Source organism: Ambystoma mexicanum, chromosome 1q, assembly GCF_040938575.1.
Source record: "Ambystoma mexicanum isolate Mex_15411 chromosome 1q, UKY_AmexF1_1, whole genome shotgun sequence".
NCBI lineage: Eukaryota > Metazoa > Chordata > Amphibia > Caudata > Ambystomatidae > Ambystoma > Ambystoma mexicanum.
This window is the reverse complement of record NC_090922.1, coordinates 1,009,083,261-1,009,105,433: the sequence shown is the minus strand read 5'-3', so window position 1 is coordinate 1,009,105,433 and position 22,173 is coordinate 1,009,083,261. Positions and strand designations below refer to the sequence as shown.

General features: G+C 41.7%; 1 protein-coding gene across 3 annotated transcripts in view; it reads left to right on the top strand.

The window, feature by feature from the left end:
* Positions 1-22,173, top strand: part of ST6GALNAC3 (ST6 N-acetylgalactosaminide alpha-2,6-sialyltransferase 3) — a 1,879,573-nt gene that overhangs the window by 1,078,697 nt on the left and 778,703 nt on the right. For all 3 annotated transcript variants that reach the window (XM_069635177.1, XM_069635164.1, XM_069635171.1), the window contains exon 3: positions 16,191-16,346. The gene's annotated coding sequence lies outside the window, so the exon portion shown is untranslated. The remainder of the gene's footprint in view (positions 1-16,190; positions 16,347-22,173) is intronic.

The window sequence follows — 22,173 nt, the reverse complement described above, 5'->3', positions numbered from 1 at the left end:
GTGGGTCTGGAGGGCATGGGGCTGAAGGGAGGCAGTGTGGAGTAGTTGAGGATGGGTGGTATGTTGGAGTGGGGAGTTGTGGTGGCAAGCAGTCCCCCAGAGCGCAGTGAGGGGGAGTAGAGGACAGGGGTCGTGGTTGGAGGGGAATGGTTAGTGGGGAGCACCAGAGGTCTAAACTCTATATACTAGTTGTTGCTCGCAGCTTCGTTCGCAAGGATTTTGGGATTTGGTACAGTTGTTTTTGAAAGACACATGAGTGTTTGTTTATTGCAGATATTAGTCGGGACATATTGGCTACAAAATAAAGATATTTGTTCCATTGATGTGCGTCCGGAAATGTTTTCATGTTGTAATTACAAATGGACAACGAGATGCACAAAAAAATGAAAATTACTTATTTGGCATCTGCAATCTACCAAAAAAATATTTGAGTGCTTCTTTGTAAATTACATTAGTGGTTACTCCTTCAGGTGCTGTTATTACCAGAGAGTTAGGTGAGCTTATTCTGGAAGAGGACACATAAAACTGCCCATGCAAGCAGCAGTGTTCCCTTAGGTCATTCCCCTCTACCTTTAAAGTCTACCCCTGAGATTTGTTGATGGTCATGGCGATTCAAACCTTTAAGGGGAAACTGAAGTCTTTTGAATTCAAATGGATATTCTGAAGGTATAAGAGGTATTCGTTGTATGAACACAGACACCCCTTGACCAGAACCGTTTAGCACCGTAGCCTCTATCACAATTTTGTGGAGAGGTTTCTCTTGCAATCTGGTGCCATTACAGAGCTTAGCTGGGTTGACATTTTGCATTAATATCACTGGTGCTCCCACTTTGAAAAGAAGTTTGTGTTCAGGAAGACCGGGAGGATTTAAAGTGTTTAAGAACTCAACCAGGTAGTGTACAGCGTCATGACTTTGAACCACTGAGATTACATATTTGTACACCGTTTGGACTCAGCTGAAAGAATTACCAAGTACCTTATTGAATACGGCAGCCTTGCTTTTCTTTGGCATTAAAATGGCATGCTCACATAACCATTCTGTAGATTTCTGCATTAGATTATGTCAGGGTAAATTTGGGGTTTGGGAGGTGCTAGGGAATTGACTACTGTGCCTAGGTCAGAAGGGACACCAATTATGTTCTGCAATATGGGATACTCTCTGTTACCAATTTTAAGAAGCAGCTCAGAGAACTGACCTGCAGACACATCATTTTGCAAATTAACCCTCATGTTCTTCTTGAGGGACATTTTTTGTATAACTGGCAATAAATAGGACGATTTGATGCATGCCTTTACTTCTTCAGCTCACGTTCTTCTAGACACTACAGGTAAAGTCTGCCGAAAGTCTCCAGCTAGTAGCTTGGTGACACCTCCTATAACCCTCATTGTTTCCGCTGATGTCTTTTAGGGTTCTGCTGACGGCCTCACAACTTCCTTTATGCGCTATAGTGCTCTTGTCTTGAGTTTGCAATCCCAGAGCACTTGTGCCATGTTGCTTTGTTGTGAAATTCACAGAGTAATTTCTGTGTGTATTAGGTTAAGAGGCAGCTTAAAGTCAGAGTGAGCTGTCTTAACCCCCTTCAATAATGTTGCAGCAATGTCAGATGATGCGACAGCTAAGGCTATCTTACCGCTACTCCTTACTTTTGCTGATATCAGATTAATGAGAAAGGCTTTCCCAGTGCCACCAGGAACATCTAAGAACAACTTCGACCAGATCCTGTGTCAATGCTCTTAAGGACCTGCTTACAGACAGTAAGATGCTCCTTTGTCAAGAAACCTTCTTTATCCAAGACTTCTTGTGCTAAAGAGTTCAAATAATAGCTAGTTTCCCTTAAATAGTGTGTGTTACTCAAATCCCTGCCATACCTTGACGGATTCGACAGACTATACTGTGATAACCCTTGCCCTCCCAAAGCTAATACCACCTCCTTGATTATTAACATGCACCTGTTATACACCACGTCCATTACATACAGCCAAATTGTCTTGTAACTCTCTTGCTATCTGCCATGCTATGTCCTCAGCGAGACTGTTTTTATACTTCTCCCAAAGACTCTAGAGATTGGAGAGTTGACAAAACACCAATATTATTGAAATAAGCTCCTGCAATTTATGAGAAGAATCACATAGAGCAGCATTCTCTAAGGTAGCATCCCAATGTTTGTCATCCTCCAGCAAGCCACGCACCTGCTATGCTGACTGGTAAGTGGATTGGAGGACACAGTTGAGAGTTTTCAGATCAGAGAAGGATGTAGGACCGTGCACTTCATGTAGAAGCAGTCGGATATGATAACATTCTGTGTTAGGGTGTATAGTGTATACCCTTCTCAGCGCATGATCCTTCTTTACGCCAGGGCAACATTTGACATCCTTACCCTGCTTCCTTCCTCGAACTTGTTAATCTTCCGCACAAAATAAGAAATGACTTCAGAGTACAGGAGAGTCTTTGCAAAGCTATCAATTTTGCATAGTTTGAAGAAAGCGAGGAGAGTTGTTTAGGTGACTCTCCCAACCAAGTTATACAAGTTAAAATACACCGAGTGACCATTTTCCAGGTGAACAGCGAAGTGTAAAATAGTTGGGTATCTCTCATGAATAGAGAACCCCCAGATTTGCCACACCATCTCAGAACTGCTAATGTATCAACCACTTTCATAAAGCTTTGCTTCATCTTTGTAATTCTCAAGAGCAAAACATGCTTGCTTGCTTGCCTTGTTCATGTATTTGCAAATGTATTTTAACTGTGGTGCGTGACATTAATACGTGCATTAAAAGTATGTGAAAGCACAGGATTAAAAGGAACTACTCAGCGGTTGTCTAACTGCAGACTGTTGATATCAATGATGAAGCCACCAACAGATAGAGACCTTTGTCGATACTGTGAGCATCCATCATCTCCTGTCTAAGTGTCCTTGAGAATAGGTTGTGGGTACCTTTTGCTACAGCTGCCTTCTTTCATCTTCTTCCGTTCCTTTCAGCTCTTGGCCCCCCTTCACTGGAACTCTCTACCTCTCTCCATCCGCTCCATCCCCACCTACTCCTCCTTACGCTCTGCATTGAAAGCCCACCTTCTCCACCCCCCGTTGACTTCCTTCCTTCTCTCTCCTCCCTTCTCCCCAGTTCCCTCTACCCCCTTCTCACCTCCCACTTCCCCCTTTCTTCTCACACTGTGAACCTAAATCTGACAACTGAATTTGATCCCTCTCCCGACTACCCCCACTCCCTCCTCCTCTCCCTCCCTCGTCTCCCCCATCTAAGGAAACTGTTCTACGCACTGTTACACCGGTTTGTATCATGATTGTTTATATGCTTCTCCCACCATTGTACCTGTTGTTTTATTGTAAAGTGCTTTGGGTTAAAGCGCTAAACATAACATGTAGGGTGAATTGTGGTTTATGCTTCTGCAGGGGCCATGTATCATGTTGGAATGTACAATGTCGTAAAGGAGAGGGTCTTTATTAGGGTCAGGAATTTCAGCGCAGATAACATCATCGATATTGTCAGGGGAAATGCGTTGCTCTAGCCATAGCAAAATGTGTACGTGGGGCAGACCTTGCTTCTGCCACTCCACAGATAACATGACACATCAAACATCACCAAACAATTTTCCTTTATTTGAAAGAGCCATCATTCTCTTAACCTTTAAATGGAACACCCTGGTTATAATGTTGTGGCAATCATGGGACTATTGGCCAGGCAGCAGTGCATCAATGATTTGTTTCCACCGGGGGTTACAGGTGAATGTTATAAAAAGGTCAGGACGGCCATAGTGGCGGACATATGTCATGGCATCCTGGGTTTTTTCATGCATTTAACGGGGTCCCACAGTGAATGAAGATGGTAGTACCACCATCTGACCCAGTTGATTAGAATCAGCATCTTGCTTTCCCAAAGTATCCCTAAGATTTATATAGCTCTTGTTGTGCCTGCTTATTTTTTAATGAAGTTCACCATTTCCCTCTCTATTTTGGCATACATGTCAAGCAAAAACTGACTTCAGAGAGAACAGAAGTACAGCAAGTGGTTAATCTCCTCTTACCTGACTGTGAGGCGATAGGAATAAAGGAAGCTCCAGAGACCGCCTTTTTTGAGTGGCATTTTGGTTCTGGGGTTACGTTGAGGAATATCAACTGAGAAGCTATCTTCGCCATGACAAAAAAGAAGTGGGTACTGAAGGGCGTTGTAAGAACTGTGAATTTCGTTGATATGGCAAAGCATGTTATTGTGGCTCTGCAAAACAATATTTCACCATTCAAACTGCTGCTCTACCATCAGTAAAGCCACTTAATTCATTGTTGGTACGCAAAAGTGGCCTCTATGACCAGCATCAGGTTTTCTATCAATGACTACTTAAAATTGACAGTTCCCTTATATTTGTATTGTTATGTTATGTTACTTGGCATTTATTTATCATGCAACATAAACTGCAATTGTTTTACAAACCTTGTTTGACACCTGTAAAATGACTGCACCTTAAGCGTGCCTCCCTTTCGTCCTCTCCAACTAAATACATTTTCTGGAGTAGAGGTTCTTGATGTGGAACGGGTGGAACACCAGCGACTAAGTGGTATACCTGACCTTGCACCTTGAACATTGGCATAAAACCATCTTCTATAATCTGTTTTTCACCGAATTACATCATTTGAAGACAACCGTTATATTTCCGAATGACGTCCATCAAATGAGTATGTACTGGGTGACTGCTCATGGCAAACTGTAAAGAGGCTCAGGTAAAGTCTGTAAAGGTGGAAACAGCACTTTACCAGCACTGCAACACACGCCAGGTGCTTCTTTCCTCCTCTTGAGAGCGCTTCAGTAATGACATTTGTGACACAGAGCACCGGGAGCTACAGTGTTGTCATTTTCATAACTGAAATTAGGGTCATATGCTAAGCCTGAACAAGCTTTAATTTTTCACTTAACCGTCGGCCTTCCGACTTGTTTACCAGGATCATTTTGTTCATAGCTTGCTACAGCCGCCCTATGCACCTCAGGCTTTTCTTGTTGATATTTCTTTGCTGCCGCCCTATGCACCGCAGGCTTGTTTTTTTGGTATGTAGCTGATGCTTCTATGTGGATAGTTTAATTTTTTTGTTGATAAATGGCCACTCCAGAACGGTGAACTTCAGGATTATACCGAGTATAGTTCTTTCCCACGGTACTAAGTTGCTTTTGTCTCGCGCAATTGGTGTATCTAGCATGATGTTTGCAAGATGTTTTAGGTGCTGGCTGCACTACCACTGCCTGCCCCCTTCCATGCACTTTTCCACTCCCCTTCTCCCATGCACTTGCACGTTCTCAATGTCACTGAGCCTAGTAAGGTTGTTGTTTTGTTCTCCCATGTTCCCCTCCCTTGCCTTGTCGCGCTCTGAAACGCTTGCATACGAGCGCGATAGAAATAAAATATCAATACCAGTATCAATTATATGTAGATTGGATTCACAGTTTATGATTAATAACGCCTTGAGCATGAAGGGTGTAGAGATGCTGTTTAGTGGGTATTAAACCTGTGGAATGACTAATTCACAAATACCTGGCCTGTAAGTGATTTAATTGTTTTTTTCCTTGATGTTGATTGGTATATTGTCTTTGTAGAGCATCGCCTGATTGAACCCTCTGCAAGCCCGCATAAGTAGATCTACAACCTATTATCAAGGTCTCTGTCCAATGAAAAGTGTTCATTTTCAAATGTCATCATGATCATTTTAAACCGTAACTCTTTAAGGTGACAACGGCACACAGTACAATGATTGGACAGAGTTAATGACGAAATTGTATAAGCGGGAACATTAACTAACATCAACAGGAAGAACTTCTCTGGTTTAATTGTAGGGTTAATTGCAGGCAACAAACATTGTTTTAGTACTTACCTCACATTTTGTGGAGATATGATTGAATTTAGAGTTATGTCTTTCATTCAAAGCTTGACAATATTCTTTAGACAAGTTATCCTTCTGCATGCGTACCCCTGAATGAGCAAGAAAGAGTCTCTATTTCTATAATTAAACTGTACTGACTTATACACATATTTCTAGTTTTGGCTGTGAGATGCTTTGCATTTTAAAAGGATTGGACTCGATTGAATGGAATTGGTTATGTTCGAATCCGCTTACTATACCGTCGACCTGACACGCTGACTCCATCACTTATGTTTCAACTGATATGTGTTTGATCTCTAATTTGAAAATACTTTATTTTACTCGTTTGCCATCAAATGAACCCTCTCTGTGCAGCCTTTCCGATAAAATCTTTTCAGTTTCCATTTTAACACTCTAACACAGATAGAAAGAAGACTTTAAAATTGCCAGCTTCAATCACGCAGCGCTCGGTCACCTCATAGGGAGAAGTTCAATTGTTGCCATTAGTGAGCTGTTACTTGCCCGCATGTTCCAGTATTTTTTTAACTCCTGCAAATGGCTGTTCTAAAATACAACATTTTTGACAGTTCACAGGAAAATGTACTTGTGTCATTGCGTGAATTGATGTCTTTCTTACTGCTATGCCTGCAGCTTTCACTAAGAGCACTCTACAGGGGAGCGGGGGGGGGGGCACTTTAATCATGCTCCATGTTTTGGAATTCCCATTTAGGAATAAGGAGCTTAGGTTTTAAATTATATACCAATCTATAAATAACCAAAATGCAGCAGTTGACATTTTAAAAGCGTCTCGGTTTGCTACAGGGGTTGGGTGTGAGAGACAGGAACGTGTCACTGGAAAGCCTTTAAGGTACCAATAAAGACACTTCTCTGTCAGATCTAAAGTTGTCTTGCTGGCTGAAATACTTGCTATTTCACTGTTTCAAACACACTGGTCTATTCTTTTTACATATTCAATGTATTGTTGTTTTTAAGCGAGCAGTTCCCTACAAAAATCAAACCTATTAATTTGAATATGGTAGAGGAGTAGTTGGCTCTATATATGGAAATTACCTTGCTAGGCTCTGTATTCTTGGTTGAAAAGAGCAGGTTGCAAGATCACAGGTAACTTGTTTGAGGTTTAGCCAAACACCTCATTTGTTGAGTAGGAGAAAGGGGGGTTCGTTCCTGGCTATCTTACTTATTGGGTTTGAAAGAATAGTTCTTACACGTTTGTGGCTGTGATGTGATTTGCTTTTATTTGTGCAAGTGGTTGGTTAATGTTGTCGTATACATATGGTACATTGGGGGGTTCTTGGTCCCCTTGTCAGCCGACACGTGTTTCAACCCGAGGGTCTTTATCAAAGCTATTGGTACTGGCTTGTCACCCCCTCTGGGGTCCTGGTTGGTGTATCTGGTGCTTGCTCTGTGGTTGAAGTGGCTCGGGTTGGGCCTTGTAAAGCCCGCAGTGGGTGTCCTGGGATGTCCCTCGGGTCGAAACACGCAAGAACTATTCTTTCAAACCCAATAAGCAAGATAGCCAGGAGCGAACCCCCCCCCCCTTTCTCCTATTAATTTGAATATGTATGTGGAAATACCCATCAATAAGGGCATTTGTATTTTATTTAAATTTTTATAGAACCTTACACCAAAGCATACAAAAAAAGTACCATAAATGATAATGCATAATTCAGTTTAGGAAGGCAATGAAGAAAAAAGAAGATGCTCCTTGAGACAAGCTTTAAAGTGAGGAAGAGTAGAATTAGACTGAAGAGAGGGGGTAGGACATTTCACAACTTTGTGGCTAGAAGTGTAAACGGCAGGAACCTAGAGGGCACACATGGCGGGTGTGGAACCGGGAGAAGAAACTGAAACTGAGATCTAAGAGAGTGAACCAGAATATAGAAATGAATGGATGAGGACAGGTAAGGAGGGGCAAGATCGTGGAGACATTTAAAGACTAAGCAAAGGAAATTGTAAAGCAGAAAGTAGATGAGAGTCGAGAGAAAGCCAGCAGGGAGAAAGTAAAGTAGGGCAAATGGAATCCCTGGGAGAGAGTACAAAGAGAAGGAGGATAGAATAGTCATAGATAGAATGAACTGGAGCAAGTCTAGATAAAGGAAAGCCAAAAAGAACAGTAGAAAAGAATAAAAACAACCAGAGAAGATGGATCTTAGGGGCATGAATTATGAGAAAAGGGTGAGATTTGTGGATAATATACATATAATAATGACAGGAGCGAGATATGACAGTAATGCGCAAAGAAAAGGATAATGAGGAGACAAAGATTGCACCTGAATTCCTGGCATTAGGAGAGGGAGCAATAGTAGACAGGTGAAAGAGAATTGAAGGAAGAGAAGTGGAAGAGGGAAAGTGGTGGCAGGGTAGAGCATTACCTCCATTTTAGAGGGATTTCAGTGAAGATAATGGGACCACATCCAAGATTGAATGGCAAGAAGGCAAACAGAATGTTTAGACTGCAATTCTGAGGAGAAAGAAGTTAAGGAGGGAAAGATTTGAGAGTCATCCGTAAAGAGGTGGTGGGAGACTCTGACGGACGAAATAATAGAAATGAGTGGAAGATCAAAGACCCTAAAACAAAGCCCTGACGAACCCCATAAGTGAGTTGACAAGTAGGCGAGGATTGATTGAGCCAGGATCCACAGAAGGTACATGCTGAATGATGGGAAAAAAGCCATTGTAAGACAGCACCCCGAAAGCCAAGATTTAAGAGAGAGGACAAAAAAAAAGAGTGATCCACCTTGTCGAAAGCCGTAGAGAAAAGAAGAAGGTTTGGTACATCAAGCTATAAGAAGAGTTAAAGACAACAATGAGTGCTGTTTTCCTGGAATGTAGTGGGCGGAATCCTGATTGATGAGGGTGGAGACGGGCATTCAAAATTATATAAAGAGAGGTCTGAGAATAGACAACACCTTCAAGGAGTTAGGAAAGAAAATGGAGAAGAGAAATAGGATGCACATTGGCTAGAGAAGAAGGATCTAGGGAGGATTTCTTGAGGATGGGTAAGATAAGAACCATGATACACGTACATCTGAATGGGATAAACTTGAGGAACCAGATAAGAAGGGGTAGGAATGTGAGAAAACAGAATACCAATACCAATCCCACTGTGACCAGAAATGAAGAAAGAATCAGTAGAGGAAAGAGCAGCTGGTGTTGCTGTGTTAAAGGGAGTGAGCAAGAGTTCTGTCCAATGGAACAAGGGTAAGTGAAGATGAAATAACATGTCCAAGAGAGTGTGGTCTTTATTCCCCAATGAGCAAACATTCCAAATATCAATGTTAAAGGAAAGCAAAATGTCAGTTATAGGAGAATATAAGAGATTGTCAGTGTTGCGAGAGTGGGAATGAGTCAGAGAGTGATGGAAAAAACAGCGAGCAGGTATTAGCTGAGTCATGCCATATTGTACAGGGTTAAGTGAAAAGTAAAATGGGAAAGACCCTAAAGAGATTTAGAGAGACGAGCAGAATGTAAACCACCACCATACACTTAGCAGAAAGTTGTTGCCCCATGCTGAATGACGGTCATAGTGCATAGAAGGCAAGCAGCAGAAAAAAAGAAAGAAAAGAACATTGGTGTCCAGGCAAAGGGAAGGAAGCAGAGTAGAGGCTCCCATGCTCACAGGATGATGATAGACACAGAGCGGCTGAGCTCCAATGGGGTCCAGCAGGGACAAGCTAAGTCTTGATTCATGCTGCACTGCAGAAAGCAGTGCATCAACTTTGCCAGACTTCACCGAGACTTTGGAGGAGGCATATCTCCCAGTTCCAGCACCGTGGTACAATTGGGTATTACTTCATAATGCTAATGGTATTATCTATCAATCAGTGATGGAAGTGCGTCTGTAGATAGCTATTCAGTTGCTCAGGGCAAAGAGTCGGACTGAAGACAAAGCAGTGTACTTGGTCTTTAAATAAGTTGGGTCTATGTCCAAAATTCTTTTTGGAAGAAACCCATTACCTTAAAATAAAAATCCATTGCATTTCTTCAGAAACATTGAGCCTCATTGCAAATGTGGGGGTCATTTGTCGTTAATTCAATTACCGTTATCACAACTTGGTCCTCTGCAGTTACCCTGGGATTACAAGTGGTGGTAACACCCCATAGGACTGTATGGGGATGTTTGTTGGATTTGACACTGATGGAATTATCGTGTGGTTAAATCCGCCAATTTTGATAGATGAAGCAGAGGATTTAGCTCCAGCAACAAGCAAATTAATAATAATAATAATAAGTAATTTTTAAAATGTAAAACATTCTTACATCACACTTCTTCCTTCAAAACATAACACCATGGTGGTGCCTATGCTACGTCTATTCATGGGAACTCAAATTCAACCAATCACAATTTTCCCTACTTTCATTACTGATAGAATAGGTTTATGGTTTCATAACTACACCTTGGTTCTGTGATACTAATCAGAATGGGTAAAAAGACACCAAAATCCCACCACAAGTTCCAAGATATTGTCGTTGAAAATGAACATTCACATTGTTAAGACGGGTGATTAATTAATATGCTCTTATGCTGCATGTGCAATGATATATCCGCTTTTGGAGACAACTAGTAAACAAAAAGATTAATCCAAGAGTTTTGCATCTAAATATTGTAGGATCAGAACATTTAAAGAGATGGAGTATGACTGTTCAGAATTAGTGTAGAGCAAACGTTCTGCTACTGAGTGCAGTAGAAACTCAATGAATGGAAATTCGGACACAAAAATACGGTAGGCCTAGTAGAGTGAAATATTTAAGCAGAGGAATAATTGTGACAAATTGGATTCTGCTCTGCAGGAGTACAAGTATGCGTAGGGGTACATCTGCCAACTCAGCCTTCACACTTCTAGAAAACATATCCCAACGCAATCATCAAGGTAAAACAGGAACAGTTAATAGATATACCTCCTTTGCCTTCTGTGGTAACGTGGCCAGAAAGAAAGATATACTACTTATAGGGGTGTGAACGCGAACCAGTAGAGCCCCAAACAACAAAGTAACACAGTCCAAAAAAAGCAAATGTCCCATCAAGTTTCTATACAAATATGTATATTTTAATTAAACATACCATCTGCAATAGAACGAATAGAACATACTGTAAAAATCCCACCACAAAGGAAGAACAGAGAAGATGTGACAGACTGAGGAAAGTAGCACTCTGAGCGTAGCTCCAGTTACTAGCCTCAAAAAAGGATATGCTGTGTTGAAAACCGTTGCAACCATGACCTAACCACTCTCTTGTTCCCAGGTACCGGGATTCAGTTATTGGTGGGTTGACAGAGTCAGACCTGATGTTGAACATTGATGCAAGCGGAACAAGATCAGTTCGGGCATGTAGGATCATGTAGGATCATGTAGTCCCAAGCATTAAGCATTTGTCGAGTAGGGGACAAATGTGGTCGCTGTGTGGTTGAAGGGAGGCTCTTGAGGCAGCATGTTTGGTCAGTCCCAGGATCGCTTCGCAGTTAGGCCAGGCTGAATTTGGGTTTTAGCCGCCGGGACGGGTTGGTTTTAGCCGCCGGGACGGGTTGATGAGCGATGCTCCAGCAGTTCATGTCAGCGGGTGATGGTCATCGAAGTGATGATCTTGGGTGCAGTGTGCTAGGTTCTGGTTGACAGCAGAGGTCACTCCCGATATGCCCTTGGATTATGTAGGTGATTGATCTTCCTTCTGCCTTAAGTGGGTCCGTCTTAACCACAGGCTGAGGGATTTGAAAAGAATAACTTTCCCATAGGAAGACCAGAGAGTCATTTCAGAGAGATATGCGAAAATCCAACTAAAGGGTGGAGAGCATCTTCTTTTAAAGACATCAGTCCTCAGATGATTGGATTGAAGCTAGCCTGTCTTAGTGATCCAATTATCCTGCTCTTGAAAGGAGTGGAATTTGCCCTTGTGACATCACATCAAAAGTGCTTTGCTCAAGAGGAAATGGAGGGGACAGGAAAGAGAAAGAGAGACAGGGAGAAACAAGATACATGTTCTAATTCCTCCCCTTCACTTCACACTGAGAACAACGCCCCTTAGAGATGCAGCACCCCAGTGTGAGGCTACTCCATTTCAATGGGTGTACTCCTTTGATGCCTGGTCCCAGTACAGCTGTTTGCTGTGTGACTGTCTCTCATACCCACCCTCACAAAGAGATCAGAGAAGAGTCCCGGTCTCTCAGGTTCCAATTTGGCAGTTTCCACCCAGCTGACCAGAGTACATATCACTTTCCACAGCAGAGCTCACTCACAAGAGCTGACACGTGTGCACAATCAATTGGGATGTTGTGGCCATTATCATAAGTAGTGCCATGCACTGTGACTAAACTCCGGAATAGCATTATTTGGAGTTTACCATGCCACCAGCATGAGTAATTTATGATCATTTTAATTTTGGTACAAAAGTACATTCCTTAAATGCCGCCCCTGCATTGAAGAGACTTGACTGTCACTGCGGCTATCCAATGGGCATCATGTGACCTCTGAACCTGTTCTACACCACAAGTAGAGCAGACACTGCGGATCAGGCTACTAATGTAGCAGAGCACACGTACACTATGTTTTTGCATTGGACATAACAAACAGGGGAATCTGATTAGCAGATTGCCTTTTTGGAGTTGGAATTACCTGCATCATTTTATGTAATAATAATTTCTTTAAAAGCCATGACTTTGCACCCTTTCCAGGTGGCAATTCCTCACAATGATGTAGTGCCTGGTAGATCACTGTTTAAGCACTCTGCAATAGTTCAAGTACACACTTTGCACAATGATGCCCTTTATGTCTCCAAGTTCATTAAAATGAATACTACTGAATTGGGAAATAAAACCACATTATCATAGTGGTTAGAAACAGCGGGAATCTGTCACTCTGTCAGCCATACCCATAATACACATGGGATGGGTCAAAAGGGCCAGATATATGGCCAAACGCATGCCCCATAGGGCATATCCACAGACCCTGCCCATCGGGAACATTGTGGACGTGCCTGAAAGGTGGCAGCACACACATTGTAGCATGTTTCATTAAAAAAAGAAAACAACTTTAGTTGAACAGATATTATGGTTGCTGAGTGAAACATTACAAAAACAAAAATGATCCATATTTGGTGACCATCATATGTATCTGAATGTTGCCCACATGTTCCTTCTTAATACTGGCACATCTGTAAACGTCATAGGCCACTCAATACAGCTGTGCACAGTACACCAACTCAAACGTAGTTACCATAACCACAAACCCTAGTCTAGAAGTACTGTAGTAGAAACATGGCATATGGAGAGGTGCAAAATGCTGCATCCAAACACAATGGTTTGCAAAACTGCCTTTCTAAACGGTATGTCGTTTTCAATCTCTCCATGTAGTACTGGTGAAGTGAATGTGTACCCACTTTCAAAAGGGAATGTAGTTTGCTATAATATGTGTCTTTATTGCCTCTGAAGTTATGTGTTTTGCCTTATCTGCTGTACATGCAGTGCTAATGCGTCCAATACTTTCAGATTTATGAATTGTGGCTGGGATGACTATGACTATACTCCCTATATTTGCGCTCCCGAAGGTATCTGCAGGGTAAACACTAGAGTAAGTCCCTCTCTTTGATCTTCTTGGCATTCATGCCAGTAATGTGAAATCCTGAGCGCCATGTACAAGCATGTCTGCCGGCATTACAATGCATCCCTTTGGATCTATTAGCAATGCAACCTCTAGGCCCAAATCAAAATCAGATGTCAGCTGAGATGATGTTGGTTTCCTTGCACAGAGTGAGGAAAAGCATAGAACAGATTTCTCGCCTGGTATGTCGGAGGAACACCTTCTAAAATAGTCTGAAATTGAATAAATATGCCTCAGGCAATGGCCCTTTGCCACATAGGGGATATGGAAGGAGCCTGAGTCTGGATGAATACCTGGCCCTGGGGAAGACCTGACTGACTGATCAAGTACACAGGCCATTCCAAGTGGGCACATTAGGTATCTAGGTAGGAGTCTGGGGCATGGTCAAAAGTCATGCCTCTAGCAAACTGCCCACTTAGACTGCCCACTTAGCATGGCCACTTACCGTGCTCAGTGGGGTTTAGGGAAGAGTCTGTGACATGGCCGAATGGTCTTCCCAGGGAAATGTGTTCAATGGGCATTGTCTTTACCATACTAATTGGGCACATGTATATCTATTTATGAGGATCTGGGTGAGTAAGCTGACTGAGAGCAAATTAACAAGTCATCCTGCTATGGTTAAAGAAAGGGTCGACAAATACATTTCATGGATATGTGAGCTTGAGACACTTGGAACTAACACACAATCCCCTATAGCATCATCTTTCCATAAGATCTTTCCTTGTCCTGAGGGTAGGTACGACTTTGTCATATTTAGACAGAATCTGTACCTAAAAGAGGAGATTATGTTAAGATGCAAAATGATTAAAGAGGGGGAGCCAAAGTGTAATTTCTGTAAAGATGACGTTCAGAGACTTTGGAGCACCTTCTTGTGACCTATCCTCCAATGAAGCAGGTTAGATTACTGCATTTTAAGAAACTGTTGTTAGAAGATGACCCTATAACCTGTGAAACATGTTGGACTAATTGCATCATTGGATACCCTTCTTCCATCTCTATTGCAGTTGTCCATTTTTTAAATGGTTTGCATTTGGGGGATAGGGAAATATTGCCTGGGTAAACTTGAAACATGTATAATGTCTTCCTTTTAGATTATGAATTGTTTACATGTTTTTATTCTTGCTATGGGTTTGAACATGGAAGAATAGGATTTAATCCTAGAAGGTGTGCAATAATAAGCAATGTTAAGACAGATCTTAAATTCAGTGATTTGCACAATTGTTTCTATGAAAATAGCAATGGGAGTTTAAATTTAGGAATTACATGTGTTTTGTATTTTGTATTTTATTTTTTCTGATTTCTGATCTGAGATTGGTATTGAGAAGTTGTAAAACATTTTCCTTGTTTTTTTTAATGAAATGTTAAATGTATGAACTTTGATTATATGTATTGCTAAGGTTGAATTATCCTTTTAACCAATAAACAATTTTAACAAGTATGTTCAGAAAGAAACAAAACTCAGCCACAATCATGCTGACACACTTGACTTGGAAAACTTAAATGGATATTCTTTGATTACAATTCATAATTATGTTAATTCTGTTAAGGCAGCACCCTTGAAATAACATGTCCTAGCCCTCAATTGTGGGACACGAAACAGGATATATTTGGAGTTAAAAGTATTATTTGAATGCAGAAATCAAAACCAAATATGATCCCCTAACCTTATCCTGGGGAAGTGACCTACAATCTCAAACAGTCAAATGCACCTTGTCTACAAAAAGGAATTTAAAAGGTTCTATGAAGTATTGCTGACTATTTTCCACCAACCTGCACTTTCGCCAATTTGTTTTGCCGAATGTTCTGGTTCCCCCTGCATCCTCCTTCACTAACCGTACCCCACTCCATATATACTGTACCCCCAAATATTATCTCTATTTTTTCAGCAAAAAAAGTGAAATACAAAGTTAGCAAAAAATAATTGGTCGGTGAAAATCAGCTAGTCCAAACAAATTCATCTCTCTCTCACTCTGTTTATTCTTTTAAACCAAGTACCTTTGAAATCACTTTACTTTAGTTGAGTGACAAATTATTTAAATGCTTTATTTTCTCGATTATCAATGATATGCATTGATATCAGAAAAAGATTACTCAACATAGCACATGTATTACAATTCATATGCTTTCAACAATGCTATTGTTTTCACCTGCATATGTTTGGAGCTGTTGGTCTATAATGTTTCTGTGTAAATAATATACAAGCTATGGTTGTTTGCATCAAAATCTACAGACTTGGGTTTAAAAAGTTGTGCTTTCAATATTAGAGCACGCAGAATATTAGTTCATTTACGAAAACCTAGAAACCTACAATAAAGATTTTCAAAGGATGGGAACTATACCACAATTCCCCTGGATGATTTGGGTCTCTCTAATTCAGAATCATCCACCGTCTTTGTAATGTCATCACAGGTATTACAATGGACTTTTTAAATTGCATAATTTTCAAGTGAATTGAAGTGGTTCAGCTAAGCTCCCTCTCACACCACTAGAATGATGTTTGATTTTCCAGTTTCTCTTTTCAAATAACTATGGCCTTCCCAAGTCATAATATATGAATCCATTGTCTGGCTATGGAGTGTTGTTCACCAATTCATAGCCTCAGTTTTGACTACCCCTTCAATTGAAATGTCTACAGTTTAAAAGATACTGCACATTATGTACAGAAAAGGCTATTTGATATCTATTTTAAATCAGTCTCCTCATTTATATCTCTTCCAGGTCGTCATCCCTTTCATTTCTACCACCCCTCCAGTATACAGGGAATTAAGATAAAGGATTCGTAAAGGCATACATCCAACTGCCTTGGAACTTTTTATACCCACTTCTAGTTTTTCCATAAAGGCGCAGAACCAGCGTGGATCCTCAAAGCTCAAGGTAATTCTCCCCAGCCAGCTGGGCCCACAGGTTTCTGCCCTAGGCTTCCATTTGGACAAGGCCTGGGGAGTTTCTTTCATCTTTCAGTGTATTATCACACTGTGGCACTCATCCATTCTGACACAGTGCCTGTCTGCAGTCTTTCCAGAATCTCAAACACTCCGTATTCTAGGAGATGTGGCTTAAATAAACTACAAATGTGCCCGGACTGTGTGATATGATATCATGATGTGTAATTGGGTCAATATTCCCATTGGTTCTCATAATCAATCCGCAATAAATCTCATTCCAGTCTTGATCTTTACAAATATTCAATTTATTTGCCTTTTGTAAACATGGATATCCCTAACTGATACCACTGTTCCTGCCCCCTTTCCTCCTCTTTCTCTAATTTCGTTCATACCCCTATCCTACTGGTAGGGGTGGTGGTATAGTCATTCTTGCTCACTCTTCCTGGCTATGTACCCTTCATCTCTCTCTCTCTCTCTGTCTCTCTCTCTCTCTCTCTCCATCTATCTCTCTCTCTCTCTCTCTCTCTCTCTGTCTCTCTCTCTCTCTCTTTCTCTCTCTCATCCTAACCTAGCTTTGAATATCACTTAGCCAACTTCATAAAGCCTTTCTCGATTTCCTTTCTTATAATTTACAATTCTCTGGCCTTGATGCTTTACTTTCCCCTCTTTTTCCCCTTTATTTATTAAAGGCAATTTGAATCTACGCCTTGATTGTACTCACACCTCTTCTGTCTTTGTCCTCTCTTTTACTCGTAGCAGCTCTTCCCCATTGAATGCCCTCCATCACATACTTATGTTTCTTGCCTAGATCTCATATTCTTCTCTGTTCCCTGCAGCCCACTGGTCCATTTATGTCCTATTTATTAGTCAGATCACTTTCATCTGTCCTTTACCTTCCTCATCTCTTCTATCCCTCCTCCTACCCCTAATCCCTCCTCCTTTCTACATTGCGATTTGTTCTTTTAATAGTCTTTATTTACCTTTCTTACTTTTGCTCTCCCCTCTCTTAAGTCATTTCTCAGCTAGCTGCTGATTTAGCAGTCACATCTCTCCAGACTGTTCATACCTCTACCTTTTGACTCTCTCTATCCTGCTCAACCTTTCACCCCTACCAGTGAACCCCCACAGCTGTGGCTCACTCAATATCTTCCATCCCTTTGGCCCCCCTTTCTCTCTGATGTTGTTCTGCTTTCCTCTTTCCACTCTTCCTACATTTCGTTTCTTCTTGCCGCAAAAAATGTTTCTCCGCTCACACTTTCTCTTCCTTATCATCCATGTGATCCTTTTCTCCTCCTCAATAACATCCTCTCTCTTTGCCCATCTGATCCCTTGCATTCTTCTGCTTTATGTGCCCCTAATCTTGCTGATTATTTTACCTCTAAGGATTCCACTGTTTGTTTTGCTTTTACAACCCCTCTTCTATTCCCACCCCAACACAACTCTCCCCCTCCCATCTCATTTTATCTTCTCTCCTCTTTCTAACCTTGACACTGCTCACATTCTCACTCATGCTCACCGCATGGTCTCCCCTTTGGATAATCTGCACTCATTCCTTCTGTCTGACCTCAGACTCCTCCCTATCTTGCTAATCCTAACCTTTCTCTTTCCTCATGTACTTTACCCTCCACTTTTAAGCATGCCACCATCATTCCCATTCTGAAAAAATCTGCTCTTAAACCCTCTCTCTCTTCTAACATCTGCCCTATCTTTCTACTCCCTTTCCTATCTAAACTTCCAACGCACATGGTTTACTGGCAGATATCTTCCCACTTATACCCACACTCTCTATCCCCCACTCCAGTCTGTTTTTTGTCTTTTCCACTAATAAACAGCTCTCTTACAGATTTCAAACTCACTTCTCTCTGCATGTCACAGCAACTTTCTTCCATCGTTAGTTTTCTTGACTTTTCTTCAGCTTTTGACACTGTGGATCACCCCAACTTACTCTCCTCTCTTTCTTCTCTGGGCATTTCTAGCTCAGTCCATTCTTGGTTTGGATCTTATCTACCCGGTCATCCCTATTCTGTGCTGGAAGTTTCTCCTCCCCCCACACCCTTTGTTATGATACACCTCATGGGTCAGTCCTTGGCCCACTTATATTCACTCTATACTTTCCCTCTGTCTTCACTTATCTCATCTTTTAACCTATCCTGCCATTTCTACACAGACGCTCTCAAATGATCTTGTCCATATCTGAATTCAATGTCATCTTCTCTCTCTTTCTCCTATCATTTTTCTCTCACTTCACGTAACTGCAGTTTTGTTCTCTTTAACCTCTGTCAAGCTCGTCCCTTTCTGTTATTTCATGCCTCCAAACTCCTTATTTCTGCCCTTATTTTCTGCAGGGTTGATTACTGTTCCGACCTCTTGATTGGTCTCCCTGCTTCCCGACTTCCTCATCTTCATTCCATTTACAACTCTTCTATTTCCCTATTTTTCTGCCCTCCTGCCCGTGTGTCCATTAGCTCCTCACTACTTTCTGCTTCCATCTTACCATTTGAAATGAGGTTCCTCTTTCATTTTCTGTCTATCTGCTTTCATGGTCTGACTCCATCTTATCTTTCATATTCACTTGCTTTCTACTCCCATGCTTGTTGTCCCGAAACCTCACTGTTCTTTCTCCCTCTTTCACTCCTTCTCCCTACTTGCCCCCATCACTGGAATACTCTCCCTCTAGCTATTTTCTCATCTTCTACCTATCACATTTTCTGGACCCTTCCCTAAACTCATTTTCTATCTCACCTTTCTGACACCTACACATTGACTTGAATTATTGTATTACCATTTTTTCCATTGTATGTATACCATGTTCTTATGTATGTTCAGCACTTTGGCAAATGCGCTTTATAAATTCCAATAAATACGAAGATACCAAAATGTGACAGTCCCTGAGAAAACACCCCTGATTTGATAGTGAGCAGATTGTTTTGTGATCAATTTTGCTGTTCTGTGCTGCCCTGAGGATTTTCTCCATTTCACTTTTGAGGAGGTTTGGTTTCTTGCCACTGCTGCTATGAGGAACACTTATAAGCATCACCTCCGTGGAGCGAGCGGAGTGACCAGAATGTTTTGTGATAAACTTTGCTGTGCTGTGCTGCCCGGAGAATTTTCTCTATTTCACTTTTGAGGCAGTGTAGCTTCCTGCTTCTGCTGCTACAGGGGAACACTTATAACTCTCACTTTCGCGGAGCGGGTGGAGTGAGCAGAGCATTTTGTGATAAACCTTGATGTACTGTGCTGCCCGGAGGATTTTCTCCATTTCACATTTGAGGTGGTGTGGCTTCCTGCCACTGCTGTTATGAGGAACACTTATAAGCCTCACTTCCGCAGAGCAGAGTGTTTTGTGTTTCTTGTGGTGAGTGTCGCTGGCGGCTGCTTCTTCTTTGCTGAAGCTCTTCGTCGGTGTTGTAAGGAAGCTTTCCGTGATAGTGTCGCTGAGTTTCAAGTAAGTGACTGTTACGAGTACACTGAAAACACCAGATACTGCGCATGGGAGTAGGACTGGTATCCAAGTCCTTCACTTTTGACTCTTGTAGCCGCAGTGCAATTGTGCAGTGAGGTGCTTATGTTTGGATTGGAGCTTATGCTATTTAAAACTGACTGGTCTCTGTCAAACAGAGGTTTTTGCGCAGCTGATCGAAAGTGGCAAGCTGCGCAGTGCCTGTGGGGGAGGTTTCCCCTTTGGACCAGCAGGATTAGAGCAGTACGGTAACAAACCAACCGTGAGGTGTCTGTGTCGGTGGGTCCCTTTGAGCTTGCAGTTAGCAACACAGAAGTGTGTTTGGTGGCACAAAGCTTTCAACGGTGCCTTTGTGTCTAGTCTCTGTTTTACAGTCTGCACTGAATTGCCTGACGGCCACCAGTGGCACTGATTTAATATGCCAGGGAAAATTGCACCCAAACCAAGGAATTACAATCTCAGAAACCAAAACCCTATGGCAAAAGTAATGGATATCTCTGGGTGCCTCTTATGGGAACTACAGATGGAATAACAATGGCCCCTGACGTGGAAATGAAATCAGCTGAGAATAATGTGGTTCATTTTGCAATAACTGTGCTGTTAAAACTTTGCGGCCACATTCATGAAGAAGTGGGAAAACATGGCATTATGTTAAGTGAGCTATTAGCAAAAGTAAATCTTCCCACCTCTACGGATGAGATTGCAGCACCGCAAGAAGAGCTTCTGGTATCTCCGCGGAACTATTCTACACACCAGGTCAGGCGCAGAAAAAGGTGTCTACAAAAACAGGTAATGAATTAATCAAACCCTACAAACTGTTGCCCAGTGTGGATGCTCAGCCTCTAAATTCAACTATCGTTACTGCACCAGCATTACCGGAGAGATCTAAAAAAATCAAAAAGAAAGAAAAAACATAGACAGCAAAGTGAGGGTATAACTCACCAGCTGGCTGCTGAAAGAAAAGGCCTCTATAGAAGAATCAGAGGAGGCAGCAAGGAATGCAGATATAACAAATGAAGGTGCAACTGAAATAAGACCACAGGTTGTAAGCAACCCAGGCTGCTGTGACTCATTGGACAGAAATGCTAAATCAGTACCACCACCAAACCAGTCTCCATTGAAATCAGAGCTGGATTAATGGACATTTGCCAGGGTGATGTTTTTGTAAAACGGTCAGTGTTAAATCGTGCATCGTTACTTAAATTATTCACTGAGGTTCCCTCACTATGTATCCTGAACTCCAGTGACTTGGACTTCGTGCAGCGGTTGGGCTCACGGTATAACCACATGTCTAAGATCCATTGTCCGTTACCAGCCACTGCTGCTTTAATTAGAGCCCAATATGAATCACTGGAATTTCTGGGCTATAAACTTGATAGTGAGCCGATGCTAATAGCTGGTAACAGTATATCTGAAAATTGTAAAAATAAAATGGACAAAAGTGGAAAGCATGTATTATCTGTACTCCCTGCAAAAGTTGATTACCAAGGTTTTGATAATACCCACAGGTGGAAGTGGTAACATAGTATTATCCCCAGTATGTTGGGCCCACAAAATTGAATAAATATATTTTCATAGAATACCAGGGGTCATTCACATATCACTGCAGTAGGTGGATCACTCCCATAATTGGTTAATTTCAACATGCTTCAGGAAACAAGGATGTGGAAGGTTTCTCAATGGATGGTTATGCAATCTACCAATCAATCACAACAAAGGGCAAATTGGGAAGACCTTCAGGGGGCCTATTGATAGGGGTCTCGACTGATCTACCCTCTGCGATCATAACCCCACTTGAAGAGAGTGGTAATGTTATTGCAGTGGAGACTAGATTGACCTATGAACAGTAGTAAACGATTACTACTGATATGTATATATGATCCTCCAGCAAATGAAAAAACTGAGAATATGTTTGAATATCTAGATAGGCTATTGTTGACTTGGGTGGAAGATCCAGACTATGATATGATACTCCCATGCAGTGATATGAATGCAAAATGTGGGGCAAAATGTGGGGAGTTCACACTGAAAGTTCTGGCAAACCAAGAGCCCCAAAGGTGAGGAATGGTCAGAATTATGGGCGGGATGGGATATGTCGCCTTTAAATGAACGGCTTCTAAATGATATTCCAGGACAGCCTACCTGGAAGGTTGGTAATAAGGAAAGTACCATTGATTATTTATGTGCAAACAGACCTCTACTTGAGCGCGCAATTGCATTGGATATAAGACCTACCTCCTATAGTCACCATCATAGATTGGAACTGTGCATTCGGGGAATGGAAAGTGAACAGATTGAATTTGGCCTGGATGTCTTCAGCTTCACCCAGTAGGAAATAAAATTAGGTAGTCGGTGG